The sequence below is a fragment of the Sciurus vulgaris genome, assembly GCF_902686455.1.
Source record: "Sciurus vulgaris genome assembly, chromosome: 7".
Classification (NCBI taxonomy): domain Eukaryota; kingdom Metazoa; phylum Chordata; class Mammalia; order Rodentia; family Sciuridae; genus Sciurus; species Sciurus vulgaris.
Genome location: NC_136467.1, coordinates 117,015,054 through 117,038,597, shown reverse-complemented (window position 1 = coordinate 117,038,597; position 23,544 = coordinate 117,015,054). Strand labels below are relative to the sequence as shown.

Genomic DNA, 23,544 nt, shown 5'->3' with positions numbered 1-23,544 from the left:
ACTGAGAGCCGCGAGCTTGGAGTCTGTTCTCTGAAAGACGACGGTCCCTCTAGGACGTGAGGAAAGTGATAGTGAACGATGACTTGAACAGAGAGGGGAACCGATCACGAATGAGGCGAGAGGTCACGACTGAGCTGGGGCAACCACAGGTTTCCTGCCTGTGGGGTTAGGGCCAGGTGGGGCAGGCCAGGCGGAAGGGGAGGCTGGGGAAGTACAGGACATCCGAGATGCACAGGAGAGGGACGGCTCTCTAGTGCGGACCTGAAGGCACCCGAGGCTTCGCAGCGTTGGGTCAGCAGGAACAGGGGAACTGGCCAGGTGACTAGGTCTGGGGCGGGCAAGGTAGGTAGCCGAGGGAGGAGAGAGGGGTGTGTGAGGAGAGGAGATTTCCAATTTCATATCCCTGGGAGGAAATGGGGACCACCTGGAGAGCAGGCCATCTTGCCAGAGCACTGTGGTTCCAGCCGGAGGCAGGAGCTCCAAAGGAGTGTCCCTCTGCAGCTTGCGGGGTTTAAAGGACCCTTCGCCACTGGAGAAGCAGCAGGCCTGGGGCCTCCTGGCAACACACACATACTAACCAGCTAGAGAAAGCTCGGAAAAGAAGCCTGGTCTATTTCTGTCACTGCTTAGAGATGAAGGCTTCCCTAGAAATTGACTATTAAGCCTCCATTGTGCATGCAAAGGCATGCCTGCGTGCGCGTGCGCACACACACACACACACACACACACACACACACACACACACACCATTATCCCCAGGAGGCCCACTTTGGAGCTTTCCCCTGGCTGCATTCCTCCAGGGGCTGCAGTTGAGTCTGCGGCTGGCCATGGATGTTGTGAGGGTGGGTTCGTGTGTGTCCACGTGTGAGATGTGGGCCCTACAATTTACCTCTATGTTTTGCTAAAGAGCTGATTGCCCCCTTGTCGGCTGCCAACCCACCTGCATTTTCCTGGGGGTTAACTCTAAGCTGACAGGTGATTTAGGAGGCGCAGGACACAGGAGACACCTCCCTGCACACCTATAGGAGACCCACAGACAATCCACGTGTGCATGGTCCCCTCTCTCTGTGCTGCTCTGGAAATAATGCCTCTGTCTCCAATGAGTTGCTCTCTATTTGTGACTGCGGCCCAGACAAACAAGGACAGCAGCAGGGACAGTGGTAGGGCCAAGGAGCTCCTGGCCACCAGCCCCTCTGGGCCCTCAGGGTCCTCAGGCTCCCTGAGTTTCCACTTTTCGTCAAAAGCAGAACATACTGGGAGCAGCAGCTGCCGGGGGCTCCCTGTCGGTCCTCAGTCACTTATCACGGTGCAAAGACCTTTGGGGAGCAGTTGTTTAGGGGCTCCATCTGGAAGAATATCACCTGTTGCCATTTTAAAGCCTGTTTCTTTGGGATTGAGCTGAAGTAATGGTAGAAGCAGCTGAGTCCCCAGATGTCAGCCCTCCCCCTGGGCACTGGGGACCTGCCATGGGCCCAGGGGCCATATCACAAGGAGCCTTGTCTCCTGAGATATTAAGAAACAAGAACAGGAACCAGGGTGGAGGTAAAAGGATGAATGTGGAGGGGACAACACTCTCCCCACAATTGCCTGCCGTGTCCCCAAAATCTTCCCCACTCACTGTCCCCCTGGTCCCAAGGACCTGTGGGGCTCATTTCCTCACCTGGTCTGCAGACATGCCTTCCCTGTGCTACAGGGTACTGGGTTCTAGATACAGAGGATCTACCTTCTCAAATGACCACATCACACTTACCAACCACATTCCAGGTACAGGGCTCAGGGCTTTATATCATCTCATTTAACTTGTAGAATGAACTTGTGAGGTAAGTATTCTTCTTATTCCCATTTTAGAGGTGAATACATTGAGGCTCAGGGAGGTCAAGTTACTCCTCCCAAATCATGTAAGAAGTAAATGAAGGCCGTTAGTTTCAAACTTGGGCTCAGCTGAGTCTGAAGTCCAGTTCCTAAACCAGTAGCCATCCCTGTGAGTCAGTGCCAAGAATGTTTAGTGTCCAGCAGAGGATGTGGCCAGGGACCCCAAAACTGTAATAAACAGTTCTGTCATACTCATGACCAAGGGTCAACAGCAGCAGTCATCCAAGTAACATTTCCAGAGGAGCCACCATATGCCAGGTACCGCTTGATGGCCAGGGGAGATAGGTGGACAAAATGAAATTCCTGCCCCCATGGAGCTTAGAAATCAAATGATCCACCCAGTTGCCCAAGCCAAAAATCTTAGGGTTATCTTTGCTAGCTCCTTCTTGTTCATAGCTCCCTGGCATCCGGTCAAGGTGTTACCTAATCATTATTAGCAAGTCCACCTGCAGCGCTCTGGCCTCCATCCCCATCATTACAATCCGAGCCACCATGGTCTGTGTCTAGAACTCACCCAAGGGTCTCCCTGTTGGTCTGCATTCATCCACCTTGCCTTGCTCGGAACCGTGTCCCACAATGTAATCAGAGTGATCTTTTCAAAATGCAAATCGGATTCTCCTTCTCTTGAATTATAATCCTGCAAAGGCTTTCCACTGCTCTTTGCAAAAATTCTTCCTACCGGCTCATGACGCCCTACCTATCATCTAGATGGTCCCTTTTCTCTTGACCAGCCACCTCCATCCTCAGGGCATTCACAGCCCCCATCCCAGCCTGGCCATCCTGCACCACCGTGGCCGTCTTCGCCCTCACAGAAGCACAAGCCTGCCTGAAGGCCCCTGCCACGTGTGTGGCCTGCTGATGGAGTGGAACAGCCCTGCTTGAAGCAGAGACGTGCACTCAGAATCACACAGTCAGGTATCTGTCTGTTCAAAGAGAAGCCTTAATAAGACTGCTCTGGAGTTTCCAGACTTCCTCCTGCTCTAAGAAAAAACACGCAGCCCCCAGTTGGAGGGAGCGTTGCTCTCCCTGCCCTACAGGCAGGATGCCCGATATCCAGGACCACCCAGCAAAGGATGTGAAGCCTCTGACCAGGTCACTGTAGGACCCTCCACCAACATACAGACTCAAGTTGAACTCTGGTATGAAGACCTTAGAGCGCAGCCTTTGAGAGAAACACAAAGAAAATGGTCAAAGGAGGAAGAAGCAGGCTCATCTCTCTGAGCCCTTTAGATACTATGTGTGTAGCTCCCACATCCCCGGATTTTAAAGATCAAGAAACAGAAGAGGATCAAAGAGGGGAAGGCATGTGATCAAGGTCACACCACAAGTCCCTAGGACAGCCAGGATGCAGCCAGGATTCCTGGCTCTGAGAAAAGGGAGTGGAGAGGAGAGTCATTCAAATAAGGAACCTTCAAATAAGAGCCATTCAAATAAGTCATTCAAATAAGGGCCTCATCCTGGGCTCTAAGGAGGAAGGAGTAGGACAACTTTCCTCTGGGCTTCTGGTTGTTCTCCAAAGCTGAGAGAAAAAACAAAATGGCCGTCACAGCCTACTCCCCACCAGTACAGTGAAATGCTGAGGTGGGTCCCTTCTAATGGATGCTGCCTTTTTTTGAGGGGGACTAAAAGAGGAAACAAGAAATCCCCCTCAACTCCAGTCCCTAAAGGGCACAAATGAAGTGACCTGACAACTTTAAACCCACTATGCCAAAGCTGTCTTGATTCCTGGCTTCCTCTCTCTGTCCTCATCTTTCCTTCTTCCCTTCTCAATCCCAGCTTCAGAAAAGACATGGGACACAGGCCACAGAGCTGGAGGGGTCAACAGTCGCTCACGCGAGGGACAGAGTGATTAGCAGGCAGAGGTTCCCTCAAGCACCGATGACCAGCGTACTCACACGCCAGAGCTTCCTTCAGTTTCAACGGGTCACACACCAGCCCGCCGAACCCCCAGCAGCCCCACCGGGAGGAAATCTGAGGGAGGGAAGTGCAGGCCTGGCCCGGTCAACGGGGAGGTACTGGTGAGGAGGCAGGGCAGGCAGGCCACAGGGACTCTGCCCCAGCCCCAACTCTTGAGGTCCTTCTGGAAAACCCACAACTGACGTCAGATGCTTTGAGTCCTGTAGACAACCTGCTGAAGAGCAGTGATGTCCAAATTAACTGAGATCTGCCCCCCAAATGTGAAAACGGGGTTCACTGTGAGCAGCTGTCCCTCCCTCATTTCTTGTCTCTCTGTCTTATAAATTGGTTTTTGCCTTTACTGGTTGACAGCAATTTACTGACTGTCCCCCTCATAAGAGAAATGTGTGCCGATGATAATGTGAGTGGAGCCCTTAGACTCTGACCTTAGGCTGGGCTGGCGTACGCCTCACAGGCTGCCCTCCCACAGTGTGGGTAAGACATGTGGGGACTGAGGTTCCACCCTGTGTAGCATTAAGCCCCTGCTCGGTGGCCTGGGCGACTGTGAGGTGGCCTGCAGGCCTTAGGTCTTGCAGTTTCTCTGAACATGGAGACAAACATGCATCTCTGCTCCTACCCACGTGCCCGAGTTTGTGAGAGGCAATAAACAGGTGCTTGTGTGTGTTTGGGGAGTTTCTGGTCCTCCTCACCAGATCAGGATGCTGCGCACGCTCTGCTTCCTGTCCTGTCCCAAATCCTTCTCTGATACTAAGAACCACAGAGTTAAATTCAAGCCTAGGGTGTCCTCTGAATTAGGTGACCAACTTGAACCTGAGAACACCACTGGGGTCACTGAACCAACTAAATGTCTCTGAGTTGTCACCCATTCTAACAGAAAAGGAAACTAAAGCACAGGGAGGTCAGATGACTTGCCCAAGATCACACAGCTAGCACATGACAAAGTCAACCTGGAGCGCCTACGACACTGCCTCCAAGGGGTGGCAGATAGTGCAGTTCCTTGGGAAGGTCACAGAGCACTTTGTCAAGAGCTCACTTTGTCAAACAAAGGCAGCTCTGGGAGCCACACCCACTGTGGGAGGACACAAACAATTAGAGGGAAACTGCTTGGGAGCCCAGGAGCTGGGAGTCAGGAAGTGTGACTCCCACCCAGAGTCCAGGTGACAGACTGAGAAAAGATTTACAATGCTGCTGAGTCAGACTCCTGGAGAATGGTGGCCTATCGCGCCAAGGCTGGACCAGCCTGGAAGCCAGGAAGAGCTGGCACATTAGAGGGTTAGCTCTGAGCTGGGCGGCATTCTACACGAGGGAGCATCTCCAGGAGGGATTTCCAGGTAGACACAACCAGCTCAGGAGCTGTGGACTAGGGAATTTTCACCGAGACTCAGGGGTTCGAAACCAAGCAGAACCCTCAGATCAGGACGAGATGGGGTTCCATCAGCCCAGAGGGTCACGGTTTGGTATTATGGTTGGGGACAGGGAGAAGGCTACCCTGCCCAGTTTCCACTGTTCAGAAACGCCAAGGAGGCTGGAGACAAGCTCCAGACAAGCTTGTCACCTTCCCCGGACAAGCTTGGCCCTGAACCTCCGTGGCTTGGCAGAGGGCTGGTGCACTTCGATCCCTGCGCCTCCTACTGTGCTCAGTAATCCACCCTCCATGCAGAGGCTTGGGCCTGCAGCCTGCTGTCAATCAGGGCTTAAAGGCCTTCCAGGCCCAGCTGACTTCCCCACCAAGCCCAAGCTCCTTGGCCTTCCCGTGAGGCCACTCAGCTCCATGCTCCTCCACTCAGGTGCCCTTCCTCCAGAAAGGCCCTCCTGGCCCGGTGACATTCTTGAGGCTGTGAATGTAGAATCAGAATCCCAGGGACACTTTAAAACTCCAATGGCCAGGTGACATTCAGACCAATTAAATTAGACTCTCTGAAGTAGGGCTTGGGCCTCGTGTTTTTTAAAGTCCCCTCCTCCAGGTGATTTTAATGTGCCACCAGGACTGAGAAACAGAGTTCTCTCTCTAACCAACTCCATCCTACTCCCTTGAAGATTCAGCCCAGGTGTCTCAACCAATCATCAAATATTTATTGAGTCGGGCACTATTCTAAGCACTGGATATAAAAATAATAATGATAGCTAATATTTATTGAGCACTTGCCATATGCCAGACACTCTGCTAAGTACTTTACATATATTAACTTGTATAACCCAAACCACACCTCTGTCGGCAGGTACTATTATCTTTCCCTTTCTACACATGAGAAACTGGGACACAGAGAGGTAAAGCAACTTCCTAGAGTCACACAGCTGGTGAGTGGTGCAGGGGGATCTGCCCAGAGGCAGGTTGAGCGCCAGAGTTTGTGCTTGACCCCTGTACCACCCCACCTCTTCCCCGTTCCTGTCTCACAATACTCACAGGCTGCAAAGAGAAACAAGAAGTAAGCAAACACGGTATGGAAAGGGATAGCCACCGGACAGCAGCAGAGGCCAGCTTCAGAGGGACTGGGTGTGGATACTAAGCTGACATCTGATGGGTGGGAAGATTCTAGCCGAGTAGAGGATCGAAATGGTATTCCAGGCAGATGGCCCTAAGATAGGGAAGAGCAGGAAGTATCCTAGGAACTCTCAAAGTCGGGGGTGGAAGATGGGGCAAGCGCAGGAAAGGTACGGAGTGGTAAGGACAGTGCCTTGCAGACCACCTGGAGTTTCAGCCCCAGAGCAGTGCGCATGCGCATGCGCGGCGTACAGGAGGAGGCGGAGCCGCTGGGAGGCTCCTCCTGGAAGCCCTCCGGGTTCCTCCCCACAGTCAGTCCCACCACAGGGCATTTTAATGATCTGTTTATCTCCTCACCTCCCCATCAGAGTGCGAGCACCTCCAGGGCAGGGACTGAGTCTAAAGGGCCTCTGTCACCAGCATCTGAGCAGTACCAGGTGCTCAGTAAACAGCTGCCCGCTGCAGGTGGGTCCAGTGGATCACGCTGGGCTGACTGGGTCTTCTCCCCAATAGGTCTGGGGACTTCAGGGACCTTGGCCAGCAGAATGGGATGTGGCGCCTGCTCCTGCCCCGGCAGAGCCCCTCACCCCGCCCTCCACCCGTGAAGGGAGAGGAGCACGGAACTCAGATACCTGCGGCGGCGAGGCCCATCCCTGCCCCCAGCCCCAGCAAACCCCATTAGGCAGGGCCACAGGGAGGCAGGGAGCCATGGCCCGCCCGAAATAGCAAAACCCCGGGATTCCAGGCACTGCAGGATGTTTCAAATAGCCCAGGTATTTAGCAGGCTGTTTAGGCCCTCGCTGCTCCTCTGGGCTTCTCAGGGAGGAGGGAGGCCTGGGTCTGGCATCTGAGCCTCTGTGGGCCACCCTCTGCCGTCACTACCACCAGGTGGCCTCAAAGCCATGTGATGTCCCACCTGCCTCCAAGTCAGGAGGACAGAGGCAAAGGGGAAGAGGCTTCCTGCAGGGCAAGAGGCCACCTGGCCAGTTGGTGGCCAAGCTGAGCAGGGCATCTGGGTTTCCAGACTCCCTGCTCAGGGCTTTCTCCAGGGCACATCTCAGCCCCTGGCCTGCCCTGGCAGCTCCTGGAGGCATGAAGCTCTCTAGAGGTGCTGCTCTTACTCAGGGCACAGAGTACCCGAAACAGGGAGGCCCACTGGCGCCCTGGAAGAGGCACCCAGCCGGCCCTCCAGGGAGCGCAGTAGCTTTCTGCTCAACAGCACAATGGTTGAAGGTGTAGGCTCAAATCCTGGCTCTGCCGCAAACCAGCTGTGCGGTCCTGAGCATGTTACTTAAGCTCTCTGCCAGCTTCCTCACTGGACTTGGAGACCATCGATCACTGTTATGAAGGATTGATACAGTGGCAGAAACTGTGCCCTAAGATTGTCATTGGGACTGAATGAGTTCATAGGTGTAGAGTGCTCAGAACAGCACCTGGCCCGGAACACGTGCTTAATCAACCTGAATGTTGGTGAGAACTTCCTAGGTCAGTGTCAAGGGATTGGAGTATTCACAAACCCAGCCCATGCCTCAGTTTCCCCATCTGCTAAAGGGCGGAGTGGCCCATCCCTATAAGTAACTAGAAGATACTCATGAAATGCTAAGGACTTTGAAGAGTGGGAGTTAAAAAGGGAAAGGCTCCTGAGAAGGGGAGGCTTGATGGGCAGGTGACCTGCAGCAAGGAAGGGGCTCATAAATCACCCCCACCCTGCAGGCTGTCTGGGGTTTTACGGGCCCTGGGGCCCAGGCCACTTTACAGAACATCATTCAGAATTTATAGACTCTTGTCACTGTCCTTCCCAGCTCTTTTATTTAGTTGCCTTAGAAGCAAGCCTGGCATTAATAGTGCCTTTGCTGCCTGTCCTGGGGATGCAGCCTGTTCTGCATTCAGTCCCCAGGTGGTGGAGGAGGGGCTGGATGTCCACAGAGAACCCTGGCGTGGAGCCCTGTGGGATCTATTGTCAGCGGGTGTGCGGCCAGCAGGTGGGCAGGCACGCCTCCTCTACCTAGGGGGAGGGATCAGATGATGACAACTACATCCATGAAATATGGGAGCCAAAGTCCCCCAACCTGCCACATATTGGTTCTGTGAGGACTGAGACCTCACACTGGCGTATCAATCTGAATGGCCTGGAGGGGGCTGGAGGCTTCCTGCCCGTTTAGCACCCAAGTTAACAACACTGAGAAGTACCAAGTGAGAAGCCCTGAGGAAGCCTAGTCCCGCCCCCACCTCTGCCCCATGAGCTGTGTGACTTTTGTTAAGAAACAGCCTCTCTGAGCTTCAGTTTTCTGTTCTTTATAGAGTTAAAAGTACCTGCCCAGTCACTACTCCACAGGCCACTGAGAGGAAGAAATGAGACCATGAACATGTTCAGGAAATTTGGAAAAAATAGAGGGGAGTTGTAGCTGACGGGTCAGGAGTGTGGGGTACTGCTGCCAGATAGTCAGGGCTCCAACCCCAACCCAGCCACTTCCTGGCTGTGTGACCCTGAGCATGTTACTTTACCTCTCTCTGTCTCAGTTGCCTCTGGTTTAATGGCTAAGAATGCCTAATTCACAGAGTTTCTGTGAGACTGAAATAAAACTGTATCTAAAGTCTGCCAGGGCCCCACAGACGTGGGCATCTAGGAGATGTGTAGAGTTAAGGGCGGCGGGCATCAGGCAGTGGGTTCAATCCCAGCTTGGCCATATGTTTTCTGTGACCTGGACCGGGTGGCTGACTCCTCCCAGTTGACTTGGGAGTTGCCTCTCTGGAATTCCCTCATTTCCAGGCAGCCCACAACAGTTCCTGGAGAGTAATCTCACTGCTCTGTGGAGCTTAGTGCCCACATCTGCATCGACTTTGCAAAGGTAGTCGGGAGACAAAAAGAAAGAGTGCATTAAATTATGGTATGTGCAAATACTTGCAGTGCTCACAACCGCCCTCTGGTGCAGTCCTGGGATTAGCCTCCTTTTACCAAAGGGAACTGAGGCTCCGAGAGACAAGAGACCTGCCCCCGAGCACGCAGCTCTCAGCGGAAGGCTGAGGGCCACGTCCAGGATGCCTGACTGCTCACACAGCGGGTGCTCAACCAACAGTCGCCAGTAACAGGAAGACCAAGAGCAAGTGACCCTCCGAGTCATCTCCCTGGTTTGTGGCAGCACAGGCATGTGAGCTGGGGACCCTGAGCCCACAGGAGGGGGTGTGAGGGCCACTTTGTCCTTCACACCTCCCTTGCTAAGGGCCGCATTGGCAGGGCAGAGTGGAGAGGAACAGGGCAGGGACTCGCCCAAGGAACCCAAAGGCTCTCTCTGCGGCAGGCCCACCAAAGTCCAGATGTGCAGACCCCTGCAGACTTCTGCTCAGACACTGAGCCCCAGGTGGGCTTGCAGCAGGCAGTGCCCAGCAGGGTTCCAACAGTGCCCACTGGCCGCGTGCCCTGGGAGCCCCGTGCAGCCAGAGGATGGGCCTGAGCCCAGGCAGCTTCGTCAAACCCAAAGGCCAGAGAGTGCAGAAAACAGTCCCAAGAGACCCTGGTGGTGCAGGGGTCAGGACGGCAGCCCTCCCTGGTACGGGAAAGGAAGAGGAAGAACAGTCACTGTGCCACACATCAGGGGTCCCACAGCCGCTAGTCTGCCTCTGCCCTCTGCCCCGGCTGGGGGCAACATGGGATCCCAGTCACCTGAGGATATGGGGGCAGAGAAACATGGCCCTTAGCTCCCAAGGCCACATTTCCTGAGGCTACCAGGTTCCCCAGGTCGTTCCCTTGGTGCAGTGAAAGTGTGTGAGAACGGGTAGCCTCTCCATTATCTCTGTGAAGCCATCCCACCGGGTCTGAACCCTCCCCCCAGCAGGACTCATGATCTGAATGTGACAGCATGGAACATTCCTAAGAGTATGGGCTAAGGAGCCAGCTAACTTGGGTTGGAATCCAAGCTCTGCCCTCTTACTAGCTGTGTGACCCTAGGCAAGCTACTTAACCACTCTGGGCCTCCACTTTCTCCCCTGTGAATGGTACTAATAACAGTACTCACCACACAGAATGAATGCGAGGCTAAGAATGATTGCATAAAGCTTACCCAGGACGGTGCCAGGCATTCAACACCCAGAGCCATTCTTATTATGGTACAATATAATATAATCCAAGCACGACCTGGTCATTCCATTAGCCTCTCTGAGTGCTGCTGTCCGCGTGTTTAAATGGAGACAAGTCTGCCTGCCCTACTTCCTCACTGTCATGGGGTCCAGAGGAGATAAGCCAGGTGGTCGCAGAGCTTTCCGATGGAGACAGTGCGGCGCACCGGGAAGGGAGCACCGGACTGTGAACCCTCGTAAATACAGCGCCGCGTGAACGGAATGCCTTGGGGAGCACCATGCAGGGGGGGAGAATACCCTGCAATCAAGCCCGATCCAGAGAGGGACGGGACAGACGGAGGAAGAGGCAGGCCGAGCGAGATGGGGACCAGCGCAAGGGCTGAACTGAGCGAGCAGGAATCGATGCGCTTCTGTAATTTAAAAACCAAGAGACGGTAAACAGCAACCCTGTGCTGCAGAGCGGCAGGCGGCAGGGTGGCCGGCCCGGATAACTCACGCCCAGCCGGGCCGGCCACCTGCTGGCCGCTCTGCCACTCATGATTCATTGCTGGGTCTTCCTCGCCCCTCCCAGGGCTGGGTTTGGTTTTTTTTTGTTTTTTTTTTTTTTCAGTCCAGAAGCTGCTGTACCTGCCGTGCCTCCCTAATTAGACACGGGATTTACACGGCCTGAGATTTGTGGAGCAGGCCGTGGTGCGTGGGCTGGGGCCAGGCTGCTACCCCTGGGAAGGCCTGAGTTGGGGCCCCCTGTGCTCCAGCGGGTCCCATTCTGGCTTTCACTGCCCACCCCTCAGCTTCCCTGGTAGCACCTCCACCCTCGCCCTGCCTCTCTCCCTGGTCGCTGACCCCTGCACCCATCTTCCCAGGAGGTCCTGAAACCCCAGCCCACAAGCATCCCCTCCCCTGGTCTGGTTTCTCCCCCTGGAGGTCCTCAGTCCCTCTGCTGGGAATGAGTTCAAGGTCCAAGGCCATTCCCTTGTCCCAAATGCTTTCCCAGCTCCTTCAAACCCAAAGCCCCAGGAACCCTCTCCGCCACCACCAGAGCAGCACCCCCGGGACAGGGAGCTGAGGGAGGGGGCAGGAATCCTGTCCCAAAGGATACGTCTTCCAGGCCAGGCTGAACCACCTGAGGCCCCCAGCCCAGCTTCCACCCTACTGCGCTTGCTCAGTGCTCCTTCTCAGCCCCTCCCCCAGCACACATTGGACAGTCCCAGGAGGTGGGTACCATTATCATAGCCCCTCCCAGGGCATTCATAACAGTTTCCCAAGGCTCTCAATACGCATGTCCTGTGACCCTGCCACCAGGTTCACCCCTGAGGTGCCATGCGATGTAGACACAGCAGCCTGCCCTTTCCTGACCATGCCATGCAGACCCTACCAGGCCTGGATGTGTTGTGGACTTCCTCCCGCACTGGGCCTTATTTTCCCAGTCCAGTCCTGACCCCATCAGCCATTATCACCCGATGCCCTCTGCTCCAAAACTCCCATAACCCCTGGGCTGAACGTGTGGTTGTAAAGTCTGATGGGAAACCCCATGAGGGGGAAACGGCTTCATGACCTGGGTCTGTCTGGTCTGCCTGGTAGGCTTGGTAGAAAGGGCAAATGAGACCGTGGTGCACACTGGGAAACGTCCCAGCTGCTGTGTACCTCAGTGAGTGCACCGTGGGCCCCTCCGCGCTTTGGAAAACAGCCCTGCTCCTTCCACCACCGCTGCTGCTGGTTCCCACTCAGCGCTCAGCAGGGGCCAGGCACCGCGCCAAGCGCTTCACTTACAGTCATTCATTTAATTCTCTGGCAACCCTAGGAGAACTATTATTATCCCCATTTTGCAGATGAGGAAACCAAGAGACAGTCAGCTGTGCAAGCTCACACCACCAGGGAAAGAGAACACCGTGGTGGCCCTAGATATGGGGACCCTGTTACCCACACCCCCCCAGAAGGATGCTGCCTCCACATATTTTGTGCCTTCGTGGCCCCTAATAATGGGCCATGAGTGTTCCCTCTTTGTTATTAGACATAAGTTTCCCAAGGACAAGGGAAGGCCTGACGGCGTCACAGGAAGACTTCTCCAGCATGAGGAACCTGCTTGACCATTTGCAATTACTCTGGGAATACAAGCACGGCCTCTGGCCAGAGGTCCCACGTCTGACTGGGACTGGTCCCTCTACAGACTGGGGCAGTGTCCTGCCCCAGTATGATGGCCCTCCTTTGTCCCTGCTTAGAAGCTGTGACTCCAGACACAGAGTCCAGGATTCATGTCTATTCTAAGGTCTCTCCCTCAGCCCTCCTTCTTCCCCAGCTCAGTCCTTATGACGCAAGTACCCAAGCCAGGAGGAAGATTAAATGGTTCCTTTGGGGACAGCTGCCCCTAAATTGGGACAACGGCCCCAATCTCTTCATCCCTTCAGTTTCTATCTGGGTGTGAGGGTCAGATGTCAGATTAGTGCTGGGTGGGGGGAGGGGCCTGGAGCAGCAGGTTGAGAGTCTGTCTCTTCAGTGGTCCCCCCAGCACCCCATCGGGAGGGGCCTGGAGCAGCAGGTTGAGAGTCTGTCTCTTCAGTGGTCCCCCCAGCACCCCATCAGCATCATTACCCACCACCGCCACCGCCGTCCGCTTTACGTCAAGCAGTTCATCGTGTGTGACCTCTGGCTGGGTTCTGAGCAAATAAACACACGTACACACACTCATAAGCATGCAGATGAGGGAAGTTATGAGAAACCAATGAAAAACAGAAAACTTCACCACCAACTCTGACAAGTCCATCCATAGACAAGGCTATAAAAAGTGCAGAAGATAAATCCAATTGTCAATGAGACTAAGGCTGCATGAGCTGGGAGATGATTCATCTTGGCAGCACCTGACCTGCTGGGGGCACACAGTAGGCATTCCATAATTGCTCGGTGAGTTAGACTGAACAGGAGAGGACCAGTGGCCATCGAGTCACAGAAGGGCTGAGTGAAAGAGGACGGGCTCGATTGACCGCAGCATCTTAAACTCTCAGGCCCCCCAGACTTTAAGGCTTGCAGAAGTGGGGGAGGTGCTTCCACGCCAGTAAAAGGGAACCTCATCCCGCAGCAGCGCCAAAATGCAGACCTCGAGAGGAGGGGCAGGCTGAGGCCACAAGAATGCCCGCCTGTGAGGAGCGGAGCTGGATCCCTGATGAGCGCCAAGAGAAGCGGCAACGAGGACGCTCGCCCTGACCCAGCACAGAGGTGCCAGGTCTCTCTGGACTTCCCAGGGTGAAGACGAGGCAGAACTAGGCTGGAGTGGGTGCCTGTGGGGCTGACCGAGGCTGGCACTTCCCAGCTGCTGGAATGTGACATGAATAGATGCTCCCAGCAGCCTGCGGGCCAGGAAGGAAGGAAGGCAGGCGGGAAGGAAAGGAGGAAGGGAGCAGACCCCACCAAGCAAGATGAGGAATGCACCTGGGTCCCGGCCCAGAAGCACAGAGGGCACCAGGGCCAGCTCCACCCCAGTGTGGTTCCCGTCACTCACCTAGGGACAAAATAGGCCCTTCCTGTTTCCCACAGTTGTTCTGCCCAGCAGAGGTGCCGTGCTCTGGAGCGAGGGGACCAGAGCTCTGGGTTCTCATCCTGGCCCTGCTACTTACCTGGCCTCACTCAAATCTGAGTCAGTTTCCTCAGCCACAGAGAGAAAGCCCTGCCCTACTGAGCACCTGCGAGGCTGTGGGATGGCAGAAGTGCTCTTGGTAGAGTGGGCAGCACCTTAGGAGGGATGGACAGCATGCGGCCATGTCTTTGAGGGAGAGGCAGAGGCCGCACACAAAGGGAGTGTGTACATAAGTGTGCGTGCATGTGTGAGTGTGCGCCAGTGGCTATGTGGGAGCACGTCCTCGCATACGCAGGTGTGGCCGCATGTATGTGAGTGTGCGTGCTTGGGCCTGTCTTGTGGATGTGTGTGTGAAGGTATGTGGAGGCATGTAGAACCAAGGGTGCATGGGTTGGAGCATGAGTGTGTATTTGCACATGCATGTGGGGAGGTGGGACATGCTCCCATCCAGACTGCTACCCTGGATCCTGTGCATTCGAAACTGGACCCTGTCTCAGAGTTTGGTCACTGAGTAGTTGGGACTTCAAGCAGGGGGAAGCGCCAGATCAGTGGTGCCTGCCAAAGAGGAAGAAGGAAAGCTCAGGTCCCCGGCAGAGTCCTTCCAGGACGCAGGCAGCTCAGCAGATGTCTCTTTGCTCTGAGGCTGGCTTCTAAACTCATGAACCAAAGGCCCAGGGCCTGAACTGGAGAGTGGCAGACCCTGCTCTACCAGAGTGCTCGGGAGGGGAGAGGGGTTGCCAATGTCACTCATTAATGGCCAGCAGAGTTGGAAGAGCTCTTTCCAGCTTTCCCTGTACCCCAGAGAGTACTCCATGACCAGCCCCCAGGGTTTTTACCTGTAGAAGACCTTTAACCTTTTACTTCATGACCCCAGGTCACCATCATCCTCCCTCCCTTCCCACCCAAGACCTTTCTGGATATAATCATGGCTTCATTACAGGGGATGTTGAGTTAAGGGATCAACTTTGCCTATCCGGGAATCTCTGACATCTTTTTAGGATGACAGAGCCTCGTCCTGCTGTCCTTTGGGGTCATGTCTAAGGGCCTCCAGGGGTTCAGAAAGTCAACCATGCTTTCAACCTCATTGCAGTCACTCCCAGGACCCCCAAAATTCAAGTCACAGCCTGAATCTAGTTCACTCCCCAAACTTCTCTAGATCCTACAGACTGAGTGACAGTGTGTCACACATTTTGGGGAAGGAGTGAGGAAGAGATGTGCGGAGGGAGAAGACAGAGGGACCCTCGGCTGGCTTTTTGCTTCTGTCTTGTGTCCTCAACTCCAGTGCAGCCCTGCAGGGGATGAATTCATGCAGGACATGCCAACACGGAGGACATGCCAACCGTAAACACACGGAGCCCCGAAGAGTCCCACTTTGGAACTGCGCAGCCTCCCTGTTTCGGGGTTGTCCAGTTATAGAAGGATGGCCACCAAGGAGGCTGGGCTGTATCACAGGCTATCCCAAGAAGGCTGATAAATTACAGGAAATAGTTTTGTCCCTTAATCCTCTTTGACACAGTTTAGTCTCTACCGTTCCAATCTGTCCCGCAGGCTGGTCTGACCCCCACGGCCCTTGATCCTTGGGGAGATTCCAGGAAGCAGTCCCAGTTATGTCCAAATTAAAGATGCTCTGCCTTTCCACTGCTTGGAAGCAGGGCCTCAGGCTTGGGTCTCCATTGAGGACTCCAGCTCCTCTGAACAGCCTTCACTGACAAGGCAAACGTGGTCGGCCATAGCAGGGCACCTGTAGACCATGTGGTCACTTCAACTTTCTTTGTGCATTTGGGCTCAATAACTTTAAGAGTCAGGTGACCCAAGTTATTTCTGGCCTTTGGCTTCTCAACTCTTTTCCTTTGACCTTCTGATCAAAGAGTAGCCTTGAGTTCTGGGGCAGTGCATCCAACCTGGTTGCCCCACCCCTTCCCTCTAAAATGGAGATACCTACTCAGGAAGCCTGGAGTGGGGTTTTCGCATCCCTGACCGGCTCCCAGGTGAGGCTGAGGCTGTTGCTCCACAATCCACACCGGGCCAGGAAGGAGCCAGAAATCTGCCCGCAAGTCACCTCCTGGCTTCTCCCTGGGCTTTAATCCACCTCTTCTCCTTCTGTTGGCCCCAGGGCAGGCATTCTCAGTGGGGGGCAATATCGCCCCCAAGGGGGCAAAATTTGGGTTTTGGTGGGGAGGCAAAAAAGAAATGAACAAAAACACATCTTTTGATGTATGAGGCTCAGATAAATGCACAGTACAGAAAGAGATATACAGTCTATCTGTGGTGCTAAGACCTCCCGGGAGGCACAATCAGGAAACAGTGTCTAAACAGCCTCCTGCCAGGGAGTAATAATGAAAAAGCGATGGAGAAACACTGGCCCAAGGAAAATGCCCTGTGCCCACGCCTGTGCACTTTCCCTTCAGTGACAGCTGCTTGATTTCAGAAGTCAGTGAAGCATGTGCCATCATGTCCTTTCCTAGCTGCCTGTCACCAACCCCAACTCTCTGGACCACACTGTCCCTTCTCTGCAGGCCCGCTGTCATCTCATCACCCTTTGCAGCAGGCATGGTGCCCACCTGCCTGGCCTGTGATCTTATTGATCAACCACAATCTAGTGTAAAACCCATCCTTCCATGCCCACCTTTCACGCCCCAGGCCTGGGTATTTCTACCTTTGACATTTTGATGACTTAGTCTCAATGAGAAAGGAGTCACAGACCCAAGCCCAAGCTAGGAAGGGTCTTCTGAAGTGCATTCACACACTCTGCTGCTCCGTCCTTACAACCTGGGGAGCGGGAGGGGGCCTTGAAAGGCAAACCAGGCCTTGGAGGACGAGGGTTGGTCTCCTACCCTATTCACCCAGGAGGCAGAGTGGCTTGCCCTGACAGGAGGAAGTCCACTGTCACCCCACCGCCCTGTCCTGCTCACAGCTCAGAGGAGCGGTCCTCACTGTGTCAACGTGTGTTTTTAAACCCGCAAGGAAAGCTAAGCTGGGCCAGGGTCTCGGATGGAAGAGGAGAAGCTCTGAAGTCACCTTCACCAGGGCACAAGGCCAGCAGGGGTGTAGAGGTGCCCACCCATGGTGCCTACCCTTCCTCACCTCGGGGCGGGGAATGGTAGTGCAGAGTTAAGAGGGTGGGCTTTGAAGTCAGGAGGACATGGGAACTGGGTGCCAACTCTGCCACTTACGAGGCACCCAACTTCTCTAACCTCAGTTTTCTCATCTGTAAAGTAGAGATACTAACAGATGATCTCACAGGATCATGAGCCTTCTCTCAGATAGTAATGAGAAGCCCTTAGTACTCTGTCTGGCACATAAGAAACTGAAGAGGCTGATAGCCTAAGAAATCTCTCAGAATCTCCATCCTACTTCTCAGTGTCCCCATATCTCTGAACGCCCCATATTCTCATTGACCTCTAAGAATTTAAGAGAAAATAAAATGTGCCTTCAGTTAGCTTTGATGGGCTGTTGCTGTTCCTGTAACCCTCAGCTCCTCTAGAGACACCCTGATTACCCTCACCTGGGCAGGCTGGACAGGGCTTCCCTCCCCATGCTACCTTTAGACCTGATCCCTGGAAAATGCCTTTCTTGTAGGCCTACCTCTTAAGGCTAGACCACCTTCTCCCCTGTCCTGATTGGCCTGTTAGTACATCTGCTAAATACATGTCTGGGTCTGAGCCCTCTCTCAGACTTGAGTGTGCCCAGCTCTGCAGACTGGACCCTGGCCCAATAACAAGCCCTTCCCAGACTCCAGGAGGACTGCGTCCATTCACATGGCCTGGCCTGAGGCCTTCCTTCTCTGTGAGGTCATCCCTGGAGGAGAGGGAGACAGAATTAAGAAAGAGAGGGCAGAGGTCGGTTCTCAGGGATATTTCAAACCTCAGACAGGGAAGGGTAACAAATGACTTGTAAAATACAGAGCCTCTGATTCCTGAGTCACAAGACCCCAAAGTGAACAAAGATAGGGAGAGAAGCAGATGTGCAAGCCCCAGAGGTGAAATTTACTTCCCCACTATCAATTCTCAAGTTTTCTGGAGGGCTTCCTGGAGTCTTTCAACGATCAGCTCATTAGCAGTGGCACTGAACCCTCCTGAGCAAGGGCAATAGCCACCATGCCTCTGAAGGCCTCCCCCTGTCTCCTAACCACCCCTACCACTGAAAACTCCCTCATTTCTGAGAAGGGGTGTGGGGTCTGCCAGGAAAACATCTGGCCATAACACATCTGTAGGGCACTTGCCACTGTTTTATTTCACCAGATGATAACACGGAGGCTCAAGTGCTAACAAAGATGAGGCAGAGTCAGGATTTGAACCCAGACCCTCTACATTTAAGTTTTGTTCCTTCATATGATAATACTAGCCCTTCAAATAATTTGTGTACTAAAACTCCACCTCTGCCAAAGAAAAATCACAAAACACCCAAACTGTTATTGCTCTTGTTTAGAGTCAAAGTCCAGGTAGCCAGCTCAGGTGGTTTTGTACTTGAGGTCTCTGCTTTCAGTTTAGAACGTCCCCCATCAGACTGTGACTCCCTCGATGTCAACCATTGTGCTCAGCTCCACCTTAGGACCGGGAAGTTTCTGAAAATAATTCTAATTCCAACTTCGCCTCTCAACTGTCTCTGAGTAGACAGAAGCCTGGCCAGGAGCTTGGAAGCCTCTCCACACGCCCCCCAACGATAACAAAAGAGCAGGCCTGCTCCACCCAGCAGGCTGCAGAGGCTTGGCAAGCTGGCACTTGGAGGCCAGCACCCCTGAATCCTTGATTTTACCTGGAGTGCGGATAAGAAAAGAGGTTCCGCCATTAGCCATACCAAGGCCTGAGAGGTCAGAAAGCTGCCTGGTTCTCCAGTATCCGTGACCCACACCAACCGCATCTCCCATCCTTATCCATCTCCTTCTTCTCCTCAGCCTGGCCTTCTGGAAGCTTCCTGCTCACCCTCCCTCGGACCAGACTCCCTAACTTCTCACATTTCTGGGCCTGAGATAAGAACTGGCATTTCAGAGAAAGGAGCCTGAATCCCAGCTTCCCTCCAGCCACCGGCAGGCACCCAGTCCTGCCTGCCAGAGAGGCAGCTGGGAGCGACCTCCTGAGAGGCACCGCCAGAGGCTGGAAGAGAACTGCCAAGTTTGCTGTTTGCATTCCCCAGGGTGAGGACAGGAAGATAGGTAATTACATTCCTGGGCAGGAATTAGACCAGAAACTCTAAGTTGAGGGCTGGGCAGGGGGCCTGAGAGGAAGCATGAGAGGCAGCCTGGAGGAGCGGTGAACCTTGCACTCCCAGCCCCCGGCACAAAGGAAAGACAACATTCCAGAGTCAGCAGAAGGGCCGCAGCTGTCTTGATGCTTGGAGGCTGATGGCTCCAAGCACAGGCCTTTGGGAGCTTCCTGTCCTCCCTGCACGACCCTGACCCCCTGCAGGCCCTAAGGGACCCCAGGAGCAAGTCCCACTGCCTTCTGGGTTGTTCCATACCACTGGATGTAGCTCCTGCAGAGGGTGGTGACCAGCCCAGGGCACAGCCCCAAGACCCAGTTCACTTGCTCCCAGTTCCCCCGTCATTCCTGCCTGGGCTGGCTCGCCACAAGTTCCAAATTAGCCCCCACCCAAATACAGGAACCCATCAAGAACCTCTTGCCTGGTCCCTAGGAGCTTGCATCCCCAGCTTTGCTTTGCTCCTCCCCAGCCGCGGGGGTCAGTTTCCTGAAGCAGCCCCCTCCCCCAGCCCCATAAGGCCAATCGGACCATCTAGCTCACAGCTACAACCCCCTTTCTCTCTCACATACACACACACAGACACACACGCACAAACACTTCATCGTGGGCAGGGCAGAGGGTCAGCATCTACAGCCCTGCTAGTAACTCCAGCTCAGAGCACAGGCTCAGACAAGCGCCCTCTCCTGTAGGTGTCTGTCTGTCTGTCTGCCCCTGACTCTGGGTGCACTTGGATTGTTCTGGCTCAGTCTCTCTGCGGTCTCTGCTGAAGCTCCCTCTTCTCTCTCTCTCTCTCTCTCTCTCTCTCTCTCTCTCTCTCTCTCTCTCTCTCTCTCTCTCTCTCTCCAGTTCTGGCTTTCCTGCTGCTCTCCCTGGAACTCACTGCCTCTGTCCTTTGTACTGGGCTGACAGGAAGATGGGCAAGACACTCCCTCCAAGGTCTGTGCAGAGCAAGACACAGTCTATCTTCCCGATGCTGTCCAGGGCTCTTCCTCTTCCCTTCCCCTTCCAACCTTAGAACCAGGGCAGGGCTGGGTGGGAGTCAGACCTACCAACCAGGGCACGGCTAGTGCCAGTTTCCATATTGCTTCATCATGCCACTCCGATGCCCCAAGCTGCACATGCACGTTCCCCCCATCTCCCTGCATTCAACCCAAGCCAGGATAGGGTCCCTGTGCCTGCCCTACCTGCCTCCCCAAACTGCAACCATGCCTTTCTCCGCTCCATCAGCGCTGCATCAACCCCTCAGCACTTCGATCTACTGCACCCTACCCAGTGACCGAGCTCTGGAGTCCCCGCGCCCCCACCCAGACCCCAGCAATGGCTCTCGTCAGGCCTCGCATGTGCGGAGATGCAACAGAGTGGTCTGGCGGCAAAGTTCTCCTGCTGCTTTCAACGGTTCCATTTGCCCGCGGCTCCCGGTCTCTCCCTCCCGCTCCCGGCTTCACACCGACCCACTCTCCTCGCTCCCCGGCAGTTTCACCCCCACTATCGAAAAACAGGAAAGGAAAGGAAACCTCTCGCGATACGGATGGGTGAAAAAAAGAAGGGGGTGCCCGCACGAGTATCCAGGATGAGGGAAGTCCTCAAGTGAGAAAGAAAGGGATGCAAAGTTCCCCGTTCCCTCGGGTGCGTTCAGCCCGGCGCCCAGCTCCCGCGAACACCCCAGATCACAGAGACGCAGCGGCGGCGACCACTCACCTGGGCAAGGCAGCATCTACCCTCGGCTGGGAGGCTCCGAGGCCGGCTCCGCGGGGCGCTCGGGCTCCCCGGCTCGGCCACACATCCTTCCCCGCCCGAGACAGGCTCGAGCTAAACCTCCGGCTCCGGCGAATGCAGGCAGATGGTGGCCTCCGACGTCCACGCGGGGAGAGCCCTGAGCGGCTTATTCAGTTATATCCATGGCATTTAGCAAGAAGAAGGGTGGGGGGAGCACAACTTGTTCTCTTCTCTTCCAGGTTTAGGGGGGGAAAAAAGGGAAAGAAAAGATAATTCCTTCCTAGGAAGATGCCCGGTAGGATTTTCCGGATCGAAGAACCCTAGGCATTCCCAGGAACCTCGGGCATCTTGGAATGTGGGGTATCTTCAAGTTCAGACGAGCCTGCCGGGGTGTGTGTGTTTGTGTGTGTGTGTGTGTGTGTGTGTGTGTGTGTGTGTGTGTGTGAGTGACAGTGTGTGTGCGCGCGCGTGTGTGTGTGTCAGCGAGAAGGAGCCAGGCACTCACACCCACACGCACACACACAAACACACTCCCCCGCACTCCCCGCATGCACACTGCCCCCCACGCGTGCGCGCACACGCGCGTACCCAGTCTCTCATACACACACACACACACACACACACACACACACACACACTCACTCACTCACTCACTCACTCACTGAACGATCACACGCACAGATCCGGAAGGGAGCTGGGCTGGCGGCTGCGGAGGCAGCGCAGGGCCAGCAGTGGAGAAAGCCTACCGGCCGAAGGCGACCGGGAGCCCGGCGGCCGTGCGCACCGTCCCCGCCGGGTTCGCCGACTAGGCAGCCCCCAGTGGCGGCCGGCGGAGCTGCAGGAGCCCGGAATCAGCCTCCCTGCTCGCCACCTCGCCAGCCGCGGAGAGCACTCGCTTCCGCATGGACCGACACGGCCCAGGAAACCCTAGGGATTCACAGTCCTGGCAGGGTGGCGCAGGGACGGTGAAGGCAACTGGCTGGGCCCGCACGGACCGGAGGGAATGGCCTGGGGCCGCGGCCGAAGAAAGCGACGAACTGGTGGGCCGCTAGCCCCGGAACCCGGAGGGCGGGCTCAGCGGCCGGGTGACGCGGGCAGCCCCTGCGCAAGGCGACCCAGGCGGCCCGGGCCGCGCGGCTGCAGCCGGCGCCGGTGCTGCCGCCTCACGTGCGGCGCGCGCTGTGCAGCCGTCAGCCCGCCGCCTGCCGGAGGAAAAGCCGACCGCGCCGGCCCTCGGCCGAGGTTGGGGGCTGGGAGGATCGCGCCCACCCAGCCCTGGAGCCCCGCTCTGAGTCCGCACCCTAGCGAGGAACCTACGAAAAGCCAGCGTCTGGTGCACGCACACTCACTTGGACTTTTCGTGAATATTACAAGAATCCGTGGTGTTTAACAGGATCGCGAATCTTTACAACTCTTAGCTTGTTTGATCTTCCCAGCAACCCCCATTTGACATAAGGAGGAAGAAGACTCAGAACAACGCGACTTGCTCAAGGCACTTGGTAGATAGTGGCATCCTTACTCAAAGCAGATAGCGGGTTTGGATTCAAAAGGCCAGAGGGTGGCCAGGGTCTCTTCATCCTTGATTATACTCTCAGCCCACTGGGATAGTAACAACCAGTTCTTGGGGAAGGCAGAACTGGGCTCTGCCTTCCTGGGTTCCTGGAGAGGCACGTGTACCTTTCCCACTGAAGGAAATCAGTTGTCAAGTCCTACTGGTCTCCAGCTGATGCATCCAGGGGCAGGGAGAATATCTCCATCCATTACTTCTTTCCTGGTGGCCAACACCCCATGCACCTGTCCCAGTTACCCACAGGGAGGCACATGTGGCATGTGGATGAGTCTCTGCAGCACAGGACTGGCTCAGCTGGATTTCTGTAACCTAAGACCCAGTCTCTTGTCTAGGCACATGGATGGGTGCATATAAGTGGAAGCCCAGGCAGCTAATTACCACGTGCTGAGCGCTGAGCACCCTCCCCACACATACCAGGGAAGCTGCCACACTGGAGTGCTACAGACCTTTGAAGACAAACCCTCCCTGCTGAGATTTTGGAGAGCCTGTGAGGAGAAGGATGTGGCCAGGAGGAAGCTCAAGGTGTAGTAGGGTGGGGAGAAGGAAGCTAACTCAGGGAAAGAGAGGCACAGTAAGTGTGGGGAATAGAGGAAGAGAAGAAAAATAAGAAGGAGAGGAAGAAGAAAGGAGTAGAAGTAGAAGGTGTGGGGAGGACACGTGAAGGGAGGAAGAAGGAGAAAGGCAGAAGGAGCAGGAGGTGGGAATGGAGGAGGGCGCTTCCTCCTCGCTCCAATACTATGGGTGGGGACTCCTGGGAAGAGGAAAGGCATGGATGTAGGAGCTACAGCCCAAGCTCATCTCTGAATTCCCCCAAGGAGTAGGGGCAGCAAGTTAGGCTACTTCTGTGCCTCACAGCCCTCCATGAGAGGACCGGAGTGGAGTGGCAGAAATAGGACCAGGGGACCACCGGAGCAGAAATGGAACTGTTCTGGGAAAGGGAAAAAAAGTGTGGGGAAGGGGCGGGGCATGGGAAGGATGGCCCAATCCCTGCTCCAACATAAACCCCCATACCCTATCGGAAAGTTTTGCCAGGTCAGAGAAGGAAATGTGGATAGTCTTTGCAGAGCCAGACCTGGATCATGGGTGATTCAGAGATTGCCCTTGCTGAGCACTGGGCTAGGAATCAGGTGGCCTGGGGGAGCTTGC

General features: G+C 55.1%; 1 protein-coding gene across 2 annotated transcripts in view; it reads right to left on the bottom strand.

The window, feature by feature from the left end:
• LOC306665873 (leucine-rich repeat and fibronectin type-III domain-containing protein 2) overlaps positions 1 to 21,878 on the bottom strand; it is a 185,336-nt gene extending 163,458 nt beyond the window's left edge. Inside the window, exons 1-2 of one of the 2 annotated variants that reach the window (XM_079147511.1) lie at positions 21,575 to 21,878; positions 20,811 to 21,060 (exon numbers count right to left, since the gene is read on the bottom strand). The gene's annotated coding sequence lies outside the window, so the exon portion shown is untranslated. Of the gene's footprint in view, positions 1 to 20,810; positions 21,405 to 21,574 lie in introns of those variants that run through there. The other variant, XM_079147510.1, reaches the window with a different exon arrangement.
• Positions 21,879 to 23,544: the final 1,666 nt, after the last annotated feature.